The following is a 17,897-nucleotide window of genomic DNA, read 5'->3' on the forward strand; positions in this document are numbered from 1 at the left end:
GCACTATTAACTATTTTTACCATGTAAAGGATGTTTGGGGCAACTTCACCTGCTCTAAGCACTCTGCCCCTTATAATAAAAAATAATATGTATTTTACTCTGTTCTTCGCATTCTTCCTCCCGCCACCCCCGGCCCCGAGTCTTTAGTTTCCTACTTGTGTTTTTCATCTTGACTTCTTCATAAACTCACTATATTATATAACTATATTTACTGTCTATTTTTTGTTGAGTTGACACCACTTAAACATCCTTTCTGACAAAATATAATAATAAAATCATTATTTTATCAATATTTACATCTACATCAAAGATGGCCTCTGATACAACTTGCAAGGGAATTTTTAAAAAATTTTTGAGTACAGTCGATTTACAATGTTGTGTTAGTTTCAGGTATACAGCAAAGTGAATCAGCTATACGTATACATATATCCACTCTTTTTTAGGTTCTTTTCCCATATAGGCCATTACAGAGTATTGAGTAGAGTTCCCTGTGCTATACAGTAGGTTTTCATTCGTTATTTATTTTATATATAGTAGTGTGTATATGTCAATCCCAATCTCCCAATTTATCCCTTCCCCCACCTTACCCCCTGGTAACCATAAGCTTGTTTTCTACATCTGTGACTCTATTTCTGTTTTGTAGATAAATTCATTTGTACCCTTTTTTTAAGATTCCACATATAAGTGATACCATATATTTGTCTTTCTGTGTCTGACTTACTTCAGTCAGTATGACAATCTCTAGGTCCATCCATGTTGCTGCAAATGGCATTATTTCATTCTTTTTATGGCTGAGTAATATTCCATTGTATATATGCGCCACATCTTCTTTATCCATTCCTCTGTTGATCGACATTTACGTTGCTTCCATGTCCTGGCTATTGTAAATAGTGCTGCAATGAACATTGGGGTGCAAGTATCTTTTCAAATTATGGTTTTCTCTAGGTATATGCCCAGGAGTAAGATTGCTGGGTCATCTGGTAGCTCTATTTTTAGTTTTTTATGGAACCTCCATACAGTTCTCCATAGTGGCTGCACCAATTTACATTCCCACCAACAGTGTAGGAGGGTTCCCTTTTCTCCACACCCTTTCCAGCATTTGTTATTTGTAGACTTTTCAATGATGGCCCTTCTGACCAGTGTGAAGTGATACCTCATTGTAGTTTTGATTGCAAGGGAATATTTATTTTCCATTCTGTATAAGCATTAAAATAATCATGAGAAATAATTTTATCTCATCTAACTGAATTTATTATTTTTTTACAGCTTCCATATATTTCATTCCAGAGTGTTGGAAATATTTCACTCCAGGGTATTGGAAATAGCTGTATTTGCCTATTGCTAAACATCTGTGGTTTAAGTAGTGGTGAACGTATATATGTACTGAAATGTAGATCTAGATGACACCTACTTATATCAAATGTTTCAGTTCATGTTCTCTTCTGTTTATACCATAAATGTGGGGAAATTGATTAAGGAATAAGACAAGGGTATAAGTGAATCAGTTTCACAGCTTGGAGCCCTTCACTTTTTGAGCCCTTCATTCAATTGCCTTTACAATCCACTAAATGCATAAATGGAATAAAACTCCAGTAGTTAACTATTAGCTGAATCTATTTTAGTCCTAATAAAAAGAAGTGTCTCAGAATATCTAAACTTTCAAATAAGCTAAATGATATTCTCATTACTTCTTTGAGAAGACTTCGTAGGGTGCTATCAGAATAAAAATAAAGATAGATAGATAGATAGATATTCTTTCTTCCCATCGCCTGTTCAATTTTAACTCTAGGTGACAAAAACTTTTGCTAAGTTGAAATCTCTGATAGGCCCTTTAGTTCAGCTACAAACTCTATAATAGAAGTAAATTTCTCCAACTTACAAAAATATCCTTTTTTTTTTTTTTTTTAGCAAACTAATTTGTCTGGTTCGGAATTACACAAAACTGTAAAGTTCTTTCAAAGTTAAAAACTTTTCCCTCCCAGCTTACCCCTGTCACAAGCTATTCAAGCACTGAAGGAAAGGAAGCACTGGTGACTTTTTATCATTCTTACGTTTCTATCCTTTCTTCCCCATTTAGTAGACTGCCCATGTCTATTTTCAGGGTAAAGTTGGAGTAGGAGGAATGGTAAGGGGCAGGAAGTATCTCATTCGGCACTTTAATACTTCAGTGTTGTTTTCCTCTGGAAAATCCTAATGATTAAAGCTCATTTTCTCTCTTGGGATGTCTTGGGGATTTCTCAGAATTCCTTACAGGGTCCCAGCAAGTGGCTCTTTCGCCTTGAGCAGTACTTCTTGAGTTGGCTTCTCAACCTCGTTCCTCAACTGCCACAGCCATTGCTGTACTCCGGCCCCTTTGGGTGTGGGTTGCTTCACCCTCTGAACACCATCCAGAGCACGGTTGTTCCTTTTAAAGCAACCATTAGCCAACCACTTCCTGCTAATTATGCAACTTTGACCTTCTATCATAAGAAAAGCAGTAATTTACAAATGCAACCATCTACCTTGCTACTACCAACTCATTCAGCCAGCAGCTCCCCTTTCACTTTTTTTTTCAGTCAACTCTGACACTAGCTCATAGTTTCCTATATATTCTAGAAAACACATAACAGTTTCCTCCGAGTAGTGTCTTCACAAGACTCGAAATGAGGAGTGATTATCCACCAACCCTCTCAAACTTCTTCACCACACGGCACCTACTCTACTCAAATAAGTCCTCCAGTTTCCACAATCTAAATTCTTTTTAATATCACCAGATTGGTGACAGATTAAGTATTGCAAACTGATTTTAAATACCTCCTTTATAATTCTCTATAGGTCATCTAATGCCTTGCTTTGGAATGTAGGACTACTAATCCATTTATTTGTGTTTTATTTCTTAGCACCTGAGCAAAACACAGAAATGCCACCAACAGCCAAACACACACACGCACACACACACACACACACACACACATTCAAACTGGAGTCCAATTTCAAGAAGCGGCACCAGGGTGTAAGGATGTCAAACTAAATATACTATGAGGTTCCACACTAAAAATACAAACAAAGAAGCCTGAAGCATATCAGGTATCAAATCCTAATGTTCAGATTATCACAGGGACACTCACTGAATTCTTGCATTTTATAGTCTGCTTTGAGGAAAACGCTTCAGTCTTTAAAAATCAAAATTTAGGCTGAATTTTAGAGCCGCAGGGTGCCCCGGTAGAGCTCAGGAACAGCTGTCACTTGCTGTGTACTTATTCCCATCAAACTTCCATTAGGTAATGATTGTTATTCCCACTTAGTATGGGAAAAAAAAAAGAGCATGAAGCTTAAATAAACTAAGTATTCTTACTATGCCCATTCATACACAGTTGTTAGGTGGTGAAGATGGGATTTAACAACAAAGCCTAGACTTCTGCTGTTTCCTTAATGCTCTGACTTCAAGAGTTGTTAGAGGAGATACTCATAAATTCCAATGGTATTGGATACAAAATCGGATTACATATGTATTTGATAAAGTGTAATAAATATATGTTAGATCATTGAAAGGAACTAGAATGATTTCTTATTTACCTTTTGAAGTTGTTATCTAAAAGATGAATCAAGCTTTCCCATGACACAATCTGTAATTAGACTCTGGGTCCTGGGTTCCAATAGACATGAAATCTGGGAAAACAGGGCTATGCTTGTGCGCTAATGACTACCCTACTCTTGTTAGGGATACATTTGACACCACGTGGCTTCATATGGAAAACAAGTAGCCAGAATATAGGAATATCTCAGCTTCTGAATAGCCAGACGATGGGAACTTTATACTTATCATATTTACAAATCAGATATTTTGAACTGAAAAGCAGTATTTACCCACATGGTATTCTGAGACTCATTTAAGTTCAAGTCAGCTGTGATTATTTTTGTCTTGGTTATACATAAGTTAAGCTTAATGATTATGGTGTTTATGTATTCTTAAAAGTATTATTTAGTTAAGCTGATGCTTAAATAATAACTTGGGAAGATCAGTTGTAAAGACTACAGGTGATTTTGATTAATATTGTACAGTTTCTATTGTTTTTATTTTATCATCATCAATTTCTAGTGGAAGGGAAATGACTGCTACCAGTGAAGTTGGCAGCACTTTTAAAAGTACCAAAGCCTTCATGGTGTCTGTTCTATTTTTCCAATTGCACTTGCACATTAGAGGAATAAGTATATTCAATTTTTTATATTGAATTTATTCTGGAAAGAGATATCTGAGTAAGACATGCCTGGACATTTCTTTATTTGTTTCAAAGGCATGATGCGGTTATAAACTTCGAATTGATTGAGAGGTTTCAACCAAACACTACATTAATCTATTTTCTCTCCCCACCAGCAGTTATTATTATCAGTATGATTTAATACTACTACCAAGCCAAATTTTCTAGCTATAACTTAGGTGACTTAGGTGAAATTAACATACTTTGAGAAGTCTCTCTTTAAGATACCATCAAAAACAAATTTGTTCTTGTAGAAAAATCACGAACTTTGGAATCAACCCAAGATTGATCCAAATCCCAGCTTATCCATTTACTAGTTGAATGAGCTTTGTCAAGTTCAAAATCCCTGAACCTCAACTTTCTCATCTCTATAAGTCTTCTGAGAGTAAAAGATATTTGTGACCTGATGGGTGGTAGAGGGTCAAAAATTGGAAGGTGTGATAATTTTGAGTGCCGAGTGACTCACTTTTAATCTTTATTCCAAATCATCATTTTGGAGCTTCAGACCTTAGTGATGACAGTTATTTTTCTGGCAAAGGGAGGTGATAAGCAAGACTGATTCACAGGCTTCTCTTTGCACAGGATGAGAAAGGGAGTTCTGGTGGGATTAGAGACCCTTCAATGCAGTTCTAAGAAGAAACAATCACAAGTGACCTGCGTTTCCTCTAGGCTGGAGCAACATTTCCATTATCTTAACATAAAAAGAAAATTTTAAATGCTAATAAAGGCCTTGCTTCTATAAAGTAATACTTTTTTGAGAATCAGCATAGCCTAAAAGTTAAGTGCTCAAGGTCTGACTTTTATATTAGAGTACTCCAGAGAAACAGGATCAATATATATATAAAGAGATTTATGATAAGTTATTAACTCGCACGCTTGTAGTCTAGGAAGTCCCCAAATCTGCCTTCTGCAAGCTGAACACTTACGAAGGCATGTGGTGTAGTTCGAAGGCTTGAGAGCTGGAGAGCCAATAACATAGATTCCAGTCCAAGTTATGAAGCCCTGAGTACGGGCACATCAAGGGCAAGAGGATATGGATGAGTCAGCTCAGGCAAGCAGAGAGAGGGTGAACCTCTCCTTCCTCCAACTTTTTGCTCTGCTCAGGTCCTCACTGGGTTGGATGCTGGCCCCCTCATTGAGGAGGGCCATCCCCTTTGCTCAGTCTGTGCATTCCAGTCCTAATCTCTTCCAGAAACGCTCTCACGGCACGCTCAGATAGGATGTTTAACCAGACATCTGGCTATCCATGGTCCAGTCAAGTTGACCTATAAAATTAACTATCAAACCTTCTAAGTCTGACACTTCTAGCTTTGTGTTCTGTAACTTTAAGCCATTCACATAAGGGTTCCGTGCCTCAGTTTTCCTGTCTGTGAAACAGACACAATAAAAGAGTGTGAAGAATAGATCAGTTACTATAATAAACTGTTACACTAATATTTTATTCTATACTTGTTAATAGTAAATACTCAATAAACGTCAGCCATCATCAGATTTTATACTTTATTTTTCTCCCATGTTTCAGTCAGTTTCCTCACCGTATCTTCTGTCTTCCAGCCAGTAGTCAAGAAAATGCAGAAAAACTAGAATGTTGGTAACCATAAAAGCACAGCTTCTGGTGTGTTAATTAGTCATGTTCCTATAATTTAGACACAGAAATGACCACTTATGAATTTATTCACTATGTATATGGAGTACTGCTAGTTTTTTCTTTTGTTAACAAAAAGATTATTTAGAATTATTTAAAAACCAGATTAACGCTTTATTTAATCCTATTGTAAGCCTGCAGAGTAGTTATATATTTACGTCTTAAATTTACCAAATTTGAGAGTGAGGGGAAGACACTGAAGAAAGCAGCCATAAAGAGAGAAGAAGGGTAGTGGGTGCTGAGAGAGAGACATCACCTCCTCCCTCGGATGGCACTTGTGGCTGTCTTAACTAGTGTCCATGTGTTATCAAATCACTGGGACACCTTTCCCTAAGTCCCATTGCTTACTGATTAATGCTCCATTCTCATTAAAATGTAATCTTGTGTATATAATGAATTTAACATCGGGATCCTTCTGACATTAAAGATTATGAGTGCAGTATGCTTAATCACTATTAAGATATGTCCTGCCCAAAGATATGTCCGGGTCCTAATCTCTGGACCCTGGGAATACTACCTTATGGTAAAATATGTGATTAAGTAAGGATCTCGTGAGGAGATGCTTATCCTGGTCAGCCCTAAATTCCTAAGAAGTGTCCTTATAAGAGTGAGGCCAAGGGAGGTAATTCCCTGATGGCACCATGGTTAAGAATCCGCCTGCCAATGCAGGGGACACCGGTTTGAGCCCTGGTCTGGGAAGATCCCACATGCCGTGGAGCAACTAAGCCCGTGCGCCACAACTACTGAGCCTGTGCTCTAGAGCCCACGAGCCACAACTACTGAGCCCGCATGCCTAGGGCCCATGCTCTGCAACAAGAGAAGCCACTGCAATGAGAAGCCCACCCCACACACCACAACAAAGAGTAGGCCCCGCTCGAGGGAAATAGAGAAAGCCCACGGGCAGCAACGAAGACCCCAGTCAGCCAAAATAAATAAATAAATAATCTTTTAAAAAGCGCCTACTGTATGCCAGGTTCTAAAAAAAAAGAAAAAAAAGAGTGAGGCCAACGGAGATTTGACAGAGAGAAGAGGAAGTAAAGTGACCATGGAGGCAGAGATTGAAGTTACATGGCCACAGGTCAGTGAATGCCAACAGCTCCTAGAAGTTGAAGACAAAGAACAGATTCCTCACTAGAGTCTGTACACTACAGAGTACAGCCCTGTTGACACCTTGATTTCAGACTGCAGGCCTGTCCAGAACTTTGAGAAAGTGAATCTCTGTTGTTTTAGGCAAACATTGTAGTGATTTGTTATACAGCCTCAGGAAACTAACACAAGTGATTGAATAATGGAAGAAGTTTGCTAAGACAACAATGAGAAAAGACAAGTTGATTAATCTACCCACTTCTTTCACAATAAGCCATTATTAAAATAACTTTTATTGGGACAATAATCTTGAATTCATTGCCTCTGTGGTGTATTTACAAAGCTGATATAACAAGACATAGAGAAAAGGCATATGTATCATGGAATATTGAATGCATGAAGTGTGTCCGTATATGTGTGCATGTGTCTCTTTTAGGGAGGAAGAAAGATGACATGGATGTAGGAATGTCTGTAACCCTGAATTCACGCTAGTCAGAGGACTACTGCTTCACTTACGTAGCTAGTGTCTCAAGTGCAGTTGTGGCAACAGTATTTCCGGGTTATTTTTGAAAGGACATCATGGTTTAACTGCTGTAAGTGTTCATGAAATGTTGAGACTATAAATATAACTGAAGTTGAAATTAAGGGAGCATTTCAATGACCACAGGATTATTGATATTTTTTATCACTTTCCAAACATTGTGGAACTGTCATGAATAAACAAACAGTATATAAACACCCACTTGCATTAGTGGCAAATACCTCCAGAACTCTCAGGGATATGTACAAAGCTAGGTAAACAGAGTGCAATGCTTTTACTTGCTTAGAATCTAAACAGAACATGTTTAGAGGAAAAAGTGTAAAGACACGTTTTAAGAAGTACCAGTTACAATAGAGTATGTATCAGTGGAACACAAGCTTAATTGAAATATTCTGTGGCTTACAGAGAAGCAATATGTTCAGGAAAAATCAAACAGGGTTAAACCAGTATCCATCTACTATTATTTGTTAAAGTTTAATGAAGAATTTAGAAAGATTTAGCAATTGAGAAAAAGTAAGCATGTTGATCTTAGAACAGTATTTTAGGCAAATAATTAAGGCAAAATATATACATATGTGCATATATATGTATAAACATATTTCAAAAAATAATTCAAATGTTAATTTGAATAAATTCTGTGAAAATTTCTATTTACCATATGAAGAGCCACCATAGAGAAAATTGTGCTGAATATGTTTTTTAATCTTACAGATTTTTCCTCATTTCTAGAATGAATATAATCTTGGCAGCAATGGAAATGAAATCTTTAATAGGGGAAAACGTTCATATGAATATCAAGAATTTAAACCTTGCTTAATTCAACAACATATCCCAAATGGCACATTAAGACTCCTAGGCAGTACTATGACTCTTCCCCTGCATATGGGTCCCTTACTTCCCAAAGAAATATTTGTCATGCTTTTTTTTTTTCTTCTCATACTTCTTGTTTGTTTTTTCCTCCATTTTTATTTTTCATTATGAACTTCCTCATGCTTCATTGAGAAAATAGCAAAAAGAAACCTAGAATTCCTTCATTTTCCCATTACCATGTCTATACTATTTCTTTAAACATTTCTGTACCCATGCCCTTAGTCTTGTGTTTAATGGATGAAGTAGCCTTTGTCCTATCAAAGTTCAGCACTCCCATTTGTGCTCCAGATCCTGTATTTTTGACATCTCTTCTGAAGTTTGTTTGCCTTTCATTTGCATCATTTATTTATCCCTCTCTATTAGATAATTTCCATAAGATTTCCATATACTTTAGTGTCTTCTATTTTAAAGAAAAAAATCTTTGCTCTTACCTCTAGTCAATAAACAGCCAGCCATTTCTTCGCTTTCTGGCATGACAAAAATTCCTAGAAAGAATTTTCAATTAAGTACAGCCATCAAAACGTCTCAGGCCACTAAATAAGACTTTTCTCCCCACAACTCCACAGTGAGTTAAATATCTCTCTTTAAAATCGCCAATGGACTACGTGTGACCAAACCCAATAGTATTTCTTTGAATTTATCTTACTTATATGTTTGGAAATATTCAACACAGGTGTTTATCCCACTTCTTAAAACATCCTTCTTTCTTGGCCTTGTCACAATTTGCACCTAGTTTTCCATGTCACTTAAATGACCCCATCTTCTCAGTCTTTGCTAGTTCCACCTCTTTTGGTTGATGTCTAATTCACCCTGTAACTCTTCTCATATCATTTCTTTCATGAACTTTTAAACATGAATAATCTTATGTAAAACATTTATATTTTAGCCCCAATCTATTCTCTGAACTCTAAACTATTTACATAGTAACTCAACTTAGTATGTTCCAATTATGAGTATGTCAAAATTAACATATACAAAATATCTTGCTATAAGACTGTACCTTAGCAGTGCCTCACTTCTCAGTATACAGCACTTGATTTCACAGGTTATTCCTAGGAATAACTAAAGACCTAGAAGTTACCCTTGATCCCTCTCTTTTGCTCAATCCTCAAATCCCATGCAAAGATTCGAGAGGCTTGGAGATTTTTGAACGGACTCACAAGAATTCACGGAGATACTCATGTAAGACTTCTAATGATGACAAACATTGGAGGGACACCCAGGCACAAATTCCCCAGCGTTCTTATGTGCACAAGGATACATTTTTTTTTCTCTGAATTTAAGTGTCAAGATTTGTCTGACAAATTATGGTTTCAGGACAGTTCAGGGCAGGAGTTCACAGCAGGGTCATTTATGCCTCTTTGGTCATAGAGCTAAACTAGGCTGTCTAACCAATCCGTCAAGTGAAAGCCACTAATAAAAAAAACAGCCATGGGTGCTCCCAGGGAATTTCAGACTATAAAAAAGACATCATAAATCATTTGTTAGTTATTTAGTTAGCTGCCCTTATTTTTGCACAAGTATCAAACCAGACATTCAGCTGTCCCTGGAGATAAGAATAGACCTGTCCCATTTTATCCATAAAACAACTCTCTCATATCTACCTATCCTACAGGAAATTCTGTTGACTTCTATATGTAAGATATATCCCCATTTTCCCTGCTAATAACTTGGTCCAAAATACCAACTTTTAAAATTTAGGTAGTGTCAGTTGCCAGTTAACTTATCCCAGTGTACACCCTTTTCTCCCACCCCATAATGCATTCTTCACAAAGCAGCAACTGGAAATATTGAAAAGTAAAAATCAAATCATGTCTCTCCCCCATTAAAATATTCTAGTGTTCCTCCACTTTACCAAGTGAACATTTCTCTAAGTTTCTTATAAAGTTTAAAATACTTTATGATTATAACAACCCTATAAAGAAGGTGCCCTTATTCTTCCTGTACTAATATTGAGGAAACTGAGCCACAGAGAGATTTAAAAACTTACTCAAAGTCACTCAGGTTGTAAGCATTGGAGCTAGGAGTTGAATTCAGGAAGTCTGTGTCTGAAGGCCATGCTATTAAGCAGTAGGCTGTGTTTTCTCTTGATTATTTGATTATATTCATAGAAAATAAAACCTCTGTGCATGCTTCATATACAGTAGTGTAATACGGAACACTAGTTTAAATCCTTAAAAGAAAAGTAAGGGTACTCCGCCTTCTTTTCTTACTGCTTAAAGCTGTCTAGTAAAATTTTATGTCTTAATCAAGTTAGGTCTCACAGACACAATAATATATGAATTTCACCCTTTATTAGGGAAATTGGAGCTTCATCTCAGGTTGAATTCCCTTCAGAAGCAAATGATAGGCTATGGTTTTGTATTTTTAAAAGCTTAGGCTATTTGAGTGCCACTACTGTTCATCACTATGAACAGGGCGTGGTTAAGCAGACACCCTGTCACAGTTAAAATACATAGTTGTCCTTTTTTTTTTTTTTACATACTTCTGCATCTTTAGTTTCATCACATCCAATTAACAGAGTATATCTTGCCATAGAATCATTCACCATTCTTGTCTTTGGTTCTCTAGGGGAGGTGACAACCAAGACACTAATATTGTCAAAGTCAGTCATGGAAGAAAGTGTAGAAAAGTTCAATAAGATTTTGAAATAAAATGAGATATTCTTGAAACTTAGTGAGGCAAAGGTTTTTTAAAGCCATTTTTTGCCCTTTAAAGTGTTCACATTGTGATTTAACCACATTATTACTAGGCGAGATAGGGGAATCTCATTTGATACACTTCATTGTATTTTATATTAAAATTCAGGGATTCTGAGGCTTTTAATGCATAGAAATGTAGCAGAATTTACATCTTCTACTTTAGTAATCAGCCATGTTATTGTCTGTTACCCTTTGCTGATTCCTGTGTCAGAAACAATACTTCTATCTATGTCTCAAACTGAATTCATATATGACTTTAGGGTACAAATGAAATTTTGCACAATCTTGCTTTAGCAAGTATAAAATAAATAGAATTCAAACAACAAAGCAATTAATTGAATATAATTTAATCACACAGGTAACTTTTCTCCACAAAATTTTGACACATACTTCATTATGGCAAAATATTTATATATATATAAAGATATTTGAAGTATATGTCAACATATATCTCTCTATATATACATCTATATATAGATAGATTTCTATATCTATTTCATTCCTGAAAAACTATTAGGATAACTTTTAGTTAAAAAAAAATCACTGTAGTTTATAGTTAAAATGTTCATTCCTGGGAACAAGGTAAACACTTTTAGTAATAGTTTTTATTGAATTTGAATAATGAAAACCATAAAATGACAGTGTAGGTCCAGAAAGCTGTTCTTGCAAGTAAATTCAGTTCTGATTTGTCACTATTAAAGCATCTCTCCTAGTAGGATGAGGCTCTTCAAATAGGTTCTTTGTGGGGAAAGGAAATACAAACATCATTAATCTTTATCTTTTTGTTTACTTTTAAGGAGTAAATATTTTAAGCACGATGCTATGATTTTTATGTGATTTAAAAAGTTGATTTGAAAATTCTGCTGTAAAAATACCATTGGCAAACTGCTTTGAAAATAGCAAGTGTTAAGTGCCCTATGTGATATCGAAACTCTATAAATCAATCACAATTAAAACATTCTGGTATTGGTCAGGACACACAAATACATCGATAAACAAAATAGATAATCCAGGAATAGACTCAAAGAGTGAAGTTGGCTTACGAATATTTGGTAGTTCAAATACAGAGAAAGATGGACACTTTAGTAAATACTCATAAGCTATTTTGGTATCCATTTTGGGAAAAATCAAAATGCTTACCTAACATTATACCCAAAATGAACTAATGGCACTTCCAATGTAAATGTTTAAAAACACCTTTTACGGGCTTCCCTGGTGGCGCAGTGGTTGAGAGTCTGCCTATCGATGCAGGGGACACGGGTTCGTGAGCCATGGCCGCTGAGCCTGCACGTCTGGAGCCTGTGCTCCACAACGGGAGAGGCCACAGCAGTGAGAGAGGCCCGCGTACCGCAAAAAAAAAAAAAAAAAAAAAAAAAACACCTTTTACTTATTTTTTTATTATTTTTTTTTTTTTGCAGTACGCGGGCCTCTCGCTGTTGTGGCCTCTCCCGTTGTGGAGCACAGGCTCCGGACGCGCAGGCTCAGCGGCCATGGCTCACGGGCCCAGCCGCTCCGCGGCATGTGGGATCTTCCCAGACTGGGGCACGAACCCGTGTCCCCTGCAACGGCAGGCAGACTCTCAAACACTGCGCCAGCAGGGAAGCCCTAAAAACACTTTTAAATAACTATAGAAAAATCAGGAGACTATTTTAAAAATCATTTGGGGTATTGCAGATCTTGGGAAAATTTCCCAAGATCAGGGAAAACGTCAGGATTCATAAAGAAGACATATTTAAGTACATATAACATGAAACTCAAGTAAAACAAAAGATGCTGTAAATCAAGTAAAAAAATTAAGTGACAGACTGACTACATAGTATTTTCAACACAAGTAATCAAAGAGTTCTTAAAATTAAGATTAATAAAATTAGTAACAGAAAAATAAGTAAAGTTATGAACAAAATCTGACACACATACACAAGAAATACAAATTGTTAGTTAACATATAAAATGATTAGCTTTACTAGTAATTAGGGATATAAAACTTGGAAAAATAAAACTCCATTCCTCCCATTTGGCAAGCATTTAAAAGACTATTAAAAATCTAGAACTGGAGAAAGTGTCGGGTAAAGACACTGTCTTCCAGTAGTAGTGGAATTGTGAATTGATGGCTAAATTTTTTTTCTCGGACGCAGGTTTGTTTGTCTTTACCAATAATTTTAAAAATCTATAAACTCAACTAAGCAGTTCTCTTCTGGAAAACTAGGATATGTGCATAAATGAGAATATGAAAGAGTGATTATTGTAAGAACAAAATTTTCAAACAACCTTAATGTCTGTCAAAAGTGAGAAATATATTTAAACATTGGTACATCCATGATATGGAAGTTCATGCATCCATTTAATGTGTGTATATTTAGAAGCAGCAATATGGGGAGATCTTAACTACCCACTGATGAATGGGAGTAGACTTAGTACATGTACAATGTTATTTCATTAAAAATATCTCAGCATGTGTGTCTCTGAATAAATCTGTATGTGTAATAAATGCATAGAAAATTATGTCAAGAGCAAAATGCAAGTGAAGAAATTCTTGCATTGCTATTGCTTAAGTTGTGATTAATTTCCATAATCACTCCCTACATGTGCAGTTATACATTTTTGGTCTATCGAAGAAAACCTATAAATTATAATCTATGCACTTGTGTAAGAACTAAGTTTCTGGACATTTTGTAATAATTTCTAAACATTGAGCCTTTACTCTGTGACAGGCATTGTACTGAGAATTGAACTTTAATCCTCATCATTTCCTATGAAATATATTTCACTATTAGGATTATACAAATCAGAAACTGAAGTTGATGAAATAACAGATCTAAGGCCATACTACTAACAAGTGATATTCAGCATGAAGCCTTCTCTGGTTTTGAAGGGCACCTGACAAATGCACTTGATGTTACCTCTTATAACACCTGTGCCCAACTTTCTTTACTCTGTTCCACCTCTGTCCTCTAATATTTTTTGAAAATAGCAAACCTAAAAATATGTAATTCAATTAATAAATTGTAAAAAAACCCAAAAAAAGTGAGTGAATAGTTTCAGAATAATGTCTTAGAGGCTGTTCACTTTTATTTTGAGTAAACAACTTATTAGGGAATATGTAGGGCATAATATCCATTATAGAGGTTCACATAGACACACACACAAGCATCACCATCACCACTTCCACCAAACTGGATGCATTTCAAGTGTCAGTATTTATAGTGTTTTTCATCATTTTTCTTGCATTGCATGTGAAATATAAATTAGTAAATACATAAATATAAATACTTAATTGTTACATTTAATCTCCCTTGAATCAGCGTTAGTACTTCATAGAATTTTTAAGTGTAGTTGACTTTATGTCTAAATACAAATTTCACTTTTTTTGTAAAATTACATATATCTTTAGTGTAAATAGTACTTTTTGTTAAGGAAAATGCCCTAAAGGTTAAGAATTTTAAAGGCACTGGCTAATGTATTTATATTGCAGTGCATTTGAATTTGTTATTATCTGCATTATTTCTTAGGAATAGAACTTGAAGTATGCAAAGATTAGAACAGAAGGGAGAAATACCGTTCTAAAAATATTTTAATTCTCTTCTCTCTGGCCCTTCTGTATTTTCCTTCCTGGCCTGTTCTCACTCTTTTCACTCACTCAAACACACTTAAAAACACATCTAGAGACTCACACACAGGCACAGCAAAGCAATATGTTTTAATGAGAATACATATACATATATGTATACATATATAAATATATTTATGTGTGTCTTGTTAACTCTCTAAAGACCTAGACATTTAAATTGTAGCTAATTATGCTAGAATAACAAAATATATCAAATTACAGGAAGCCAACTGAGTTATTGAGAAAGCTGGTTTTCATTTAACATGATTTTGTAAATGATTTTGTAATTGCAAAATTTGCAATTTTGTAAGGACAACCTTTAGGCTTTGCATTCCATCAGTTTTTTGGTTTTTTTTTTTTGTCTGTGTCTCCCATTCACACACACTTCAGCTCTTCTCACCTAGAATGGTGTAATGAATGGACCTTTGACTATGAAGTTAACATAGATCAAGTTTGTGGTTCAGCTCTGACCCTGCTAGCTGTGTGATACTATGTAAGTTATTTAAGCTGGCTGATCCTCAGTTAGTCCTTTTTCTAACAACAAAAACATTGTATTACATAACAATATACAAGACTTTAGCATATGGTAGAATAAACGCTTATTTTCTTTCTCTAATTATGTATTCATTTAGCTTTCTACAGAGAGTAATATATGGCATTTCTTCCATATGTGTGGATTGGTTGAAGAAAAGCATGAAGGACAGCTGAGAATTTTAGAGGATTATACAACATTTATATAAACTCGTATATTTATGTACTTATTTGTCCATTCATCCATTCAAAAATGTATTGAGTATGGATTACACACTGTTCTAATAACCGTAAATACAAGATAGGCACAGTTCTTGTCCTCTTTCATCTGCCATGAAAGTAGACACCGAGTTCAAGTCTTTGAAGATAACTAAGTTACTTCAAAGTTTGTGATGAACAATATGTTATAGTTTAAATTATCATTTTATACCGTATAAGGTATTAGAAATGGAGTAAATCTGTATTATCCTTTGACATTATTAAAATTATATGGTTATATTAAAATATAACTATATCACACTAAATTTTCATTTGCAACAGTTTTAGAAAACAAAGTGATTCAATTTTAAAACAACACCAAAAATCATTATCTATTATTTTTGATAGAGAAATAGATAAGTGGACATTTACCAAACTGATTGATACAGATAAGGTTTTCATGTAACTTTATGAATTTGTAATCTCTAGGCCTGTATTAGGTCTTTTTACAAATGTCTAATCAAGAGTAAATGTTACATTCATGTAGCATCTGATGTCTGAGAAGCCCTTTAAATGGGGTGTGTGTGCAATAATAGAATATCAGTTGCATGCTTTCAACATTTCCTTGATCACAATGACATAATAGTACACACACACACACACACACACACTCACGCATACACACACACATACCCTAATTCTGTTTTTAAAAATTAAAAGCAATAAATTCTATCAAGCTTATTTCCCATAAGTTTTTAAGGTGAAATTGAAAACAAATTTTATTGTCGGAGTAAGGGGTTAAAGGGTTAAAGACTAACTTATCATTTGTAGCATTTAAAGTTTTTATAATATCTTTAACATGATAACTGAATACCTGAATCCAGGAGACACCACACACACACATTGCATCTGCAAATTTCTAGCTACGTGTCTTCAATCAAGACTGGAAATATTCCTACTCCAAGCATAACTTATTTTGATATTGACCAATTTTTTAATTGATTATCCAAACAGTCTTTGGTTTGTTTTTTAGTAGCCATGCACAAAGATAGCCCTGATTACTGAAAAATGGAGTCATTATTCATCCTTGAAACAGACTTCTTCTGAGGACATACATGCATTCCCTACCTCAACAACCTATTATTTGCATTAACAGAATTAATGTGTGGACTAATGTCTCTGGATCAATAATAATCTTTTGTATTATTATAATATTGAATTACATTGTGAAACATGTATCAGAGACTAAGTGCACTCATTCACCATCAGGTATGAGAAAGTTAGAAGGTTGAAGAATGGAGATTGAGAGGTAGATGAAGAGAGAGGGGGGGTTAAGATCTTACAGATGTTTCAAAGTCATGATTTCAGAACAACTGAAACCAAGGTATTGTAATTTAATAAAATCTAGGCCTTCCTTCTCATTATTGATTTAAAACACACAGATATATACACATACAATACTGAGGCAACTTTCACTTCTTTGATCTAATTGAATCAATTAGATCGATTGACAATTTCTTCTTCTATGATACCATAACTTTTGTTTTAATTGCAACAAACAAACCAATATAAAGCTGCCATCCAGTACTCATAATACAGCTTTAGAAGAATCAATTTTGCTATTACTCCAAGTTAGCAAGTAAAGATAGTAAAAACTAATCAATTACTGTTGTCAACTGTGCCTACCCGATTCTGCTGCCATATTATCTACGGTAGGAATCTTATCCACACTTCAATATGTGGAAAGATTTTCAACGGGATTTGCTTAACTTATGCTTAATAATTGGATGTTTAACATCAAAAACAAATTGTATATCTAGATGGTGAATTTGGTGGCAGTAAGGTACAAAAGACAAAATGCCTGGGACAATAAGGGAGATGACTTTATTCAGACTATTGCAATAAGGAAAATGTTCATTATTAAAGGTATCTACAGGAAAAGAAGAGTAACCTGGGGTTTTATAGATGCAGGTAAACAAGAGAGTCATCACTGAGTCTTAAGGAAGGATTGAGACTGGCCTTAACTGAGTCACTGAGGGAAGGTGAAGGCAGGTCTTCTCCTGGGATATGAGAGAGCAACAGGATGGCCTTTTTGAAATTAGATGTTTCTGGGATCACACTGGGATGAGATTTTCCAACCATCACTGCTTTCAGATAGTATAAGACTCAGATGAAATGCAACATTGTCAATTTTCTTTTTTATCAAGAGAATAAATATGATTTGTCACTGAACAGGTCAGAGGCAAAATTAAATCTCTAGAGTAGAGTGAGGCAGGATTTAAGACAGTTTCTGGAGAATTCTCTTTGGAGTTTGTTCCATAACACTAGTTGAACCATCTGTTGAATGGTGGTTGTAAAGACCAGAGTTTTATTTATTTATTTGTTTGTTTGTTGTTTGTTTTAGGGTCTTGGAGATCAGGCATCTAAAAGAGAGATGATCAAAATGAAAAAAGAGAAATGTTAACATAAGAGGTGTATT

Source organism: Phocoena sinus, chromosome 5, assembly GCF_008692025.1.
Source record: "Phocoena sinus isolate mPhoSin1 chromosome 5, mPhoSin1.pri, whole genome shotgun sequence".
Taxonomy (NCBI): Eukaryota; Metazoa; Chordata; class Mammalia; order Artiodactyla; family Phocoenidae; genus Phocoena; species Phocoena sinus.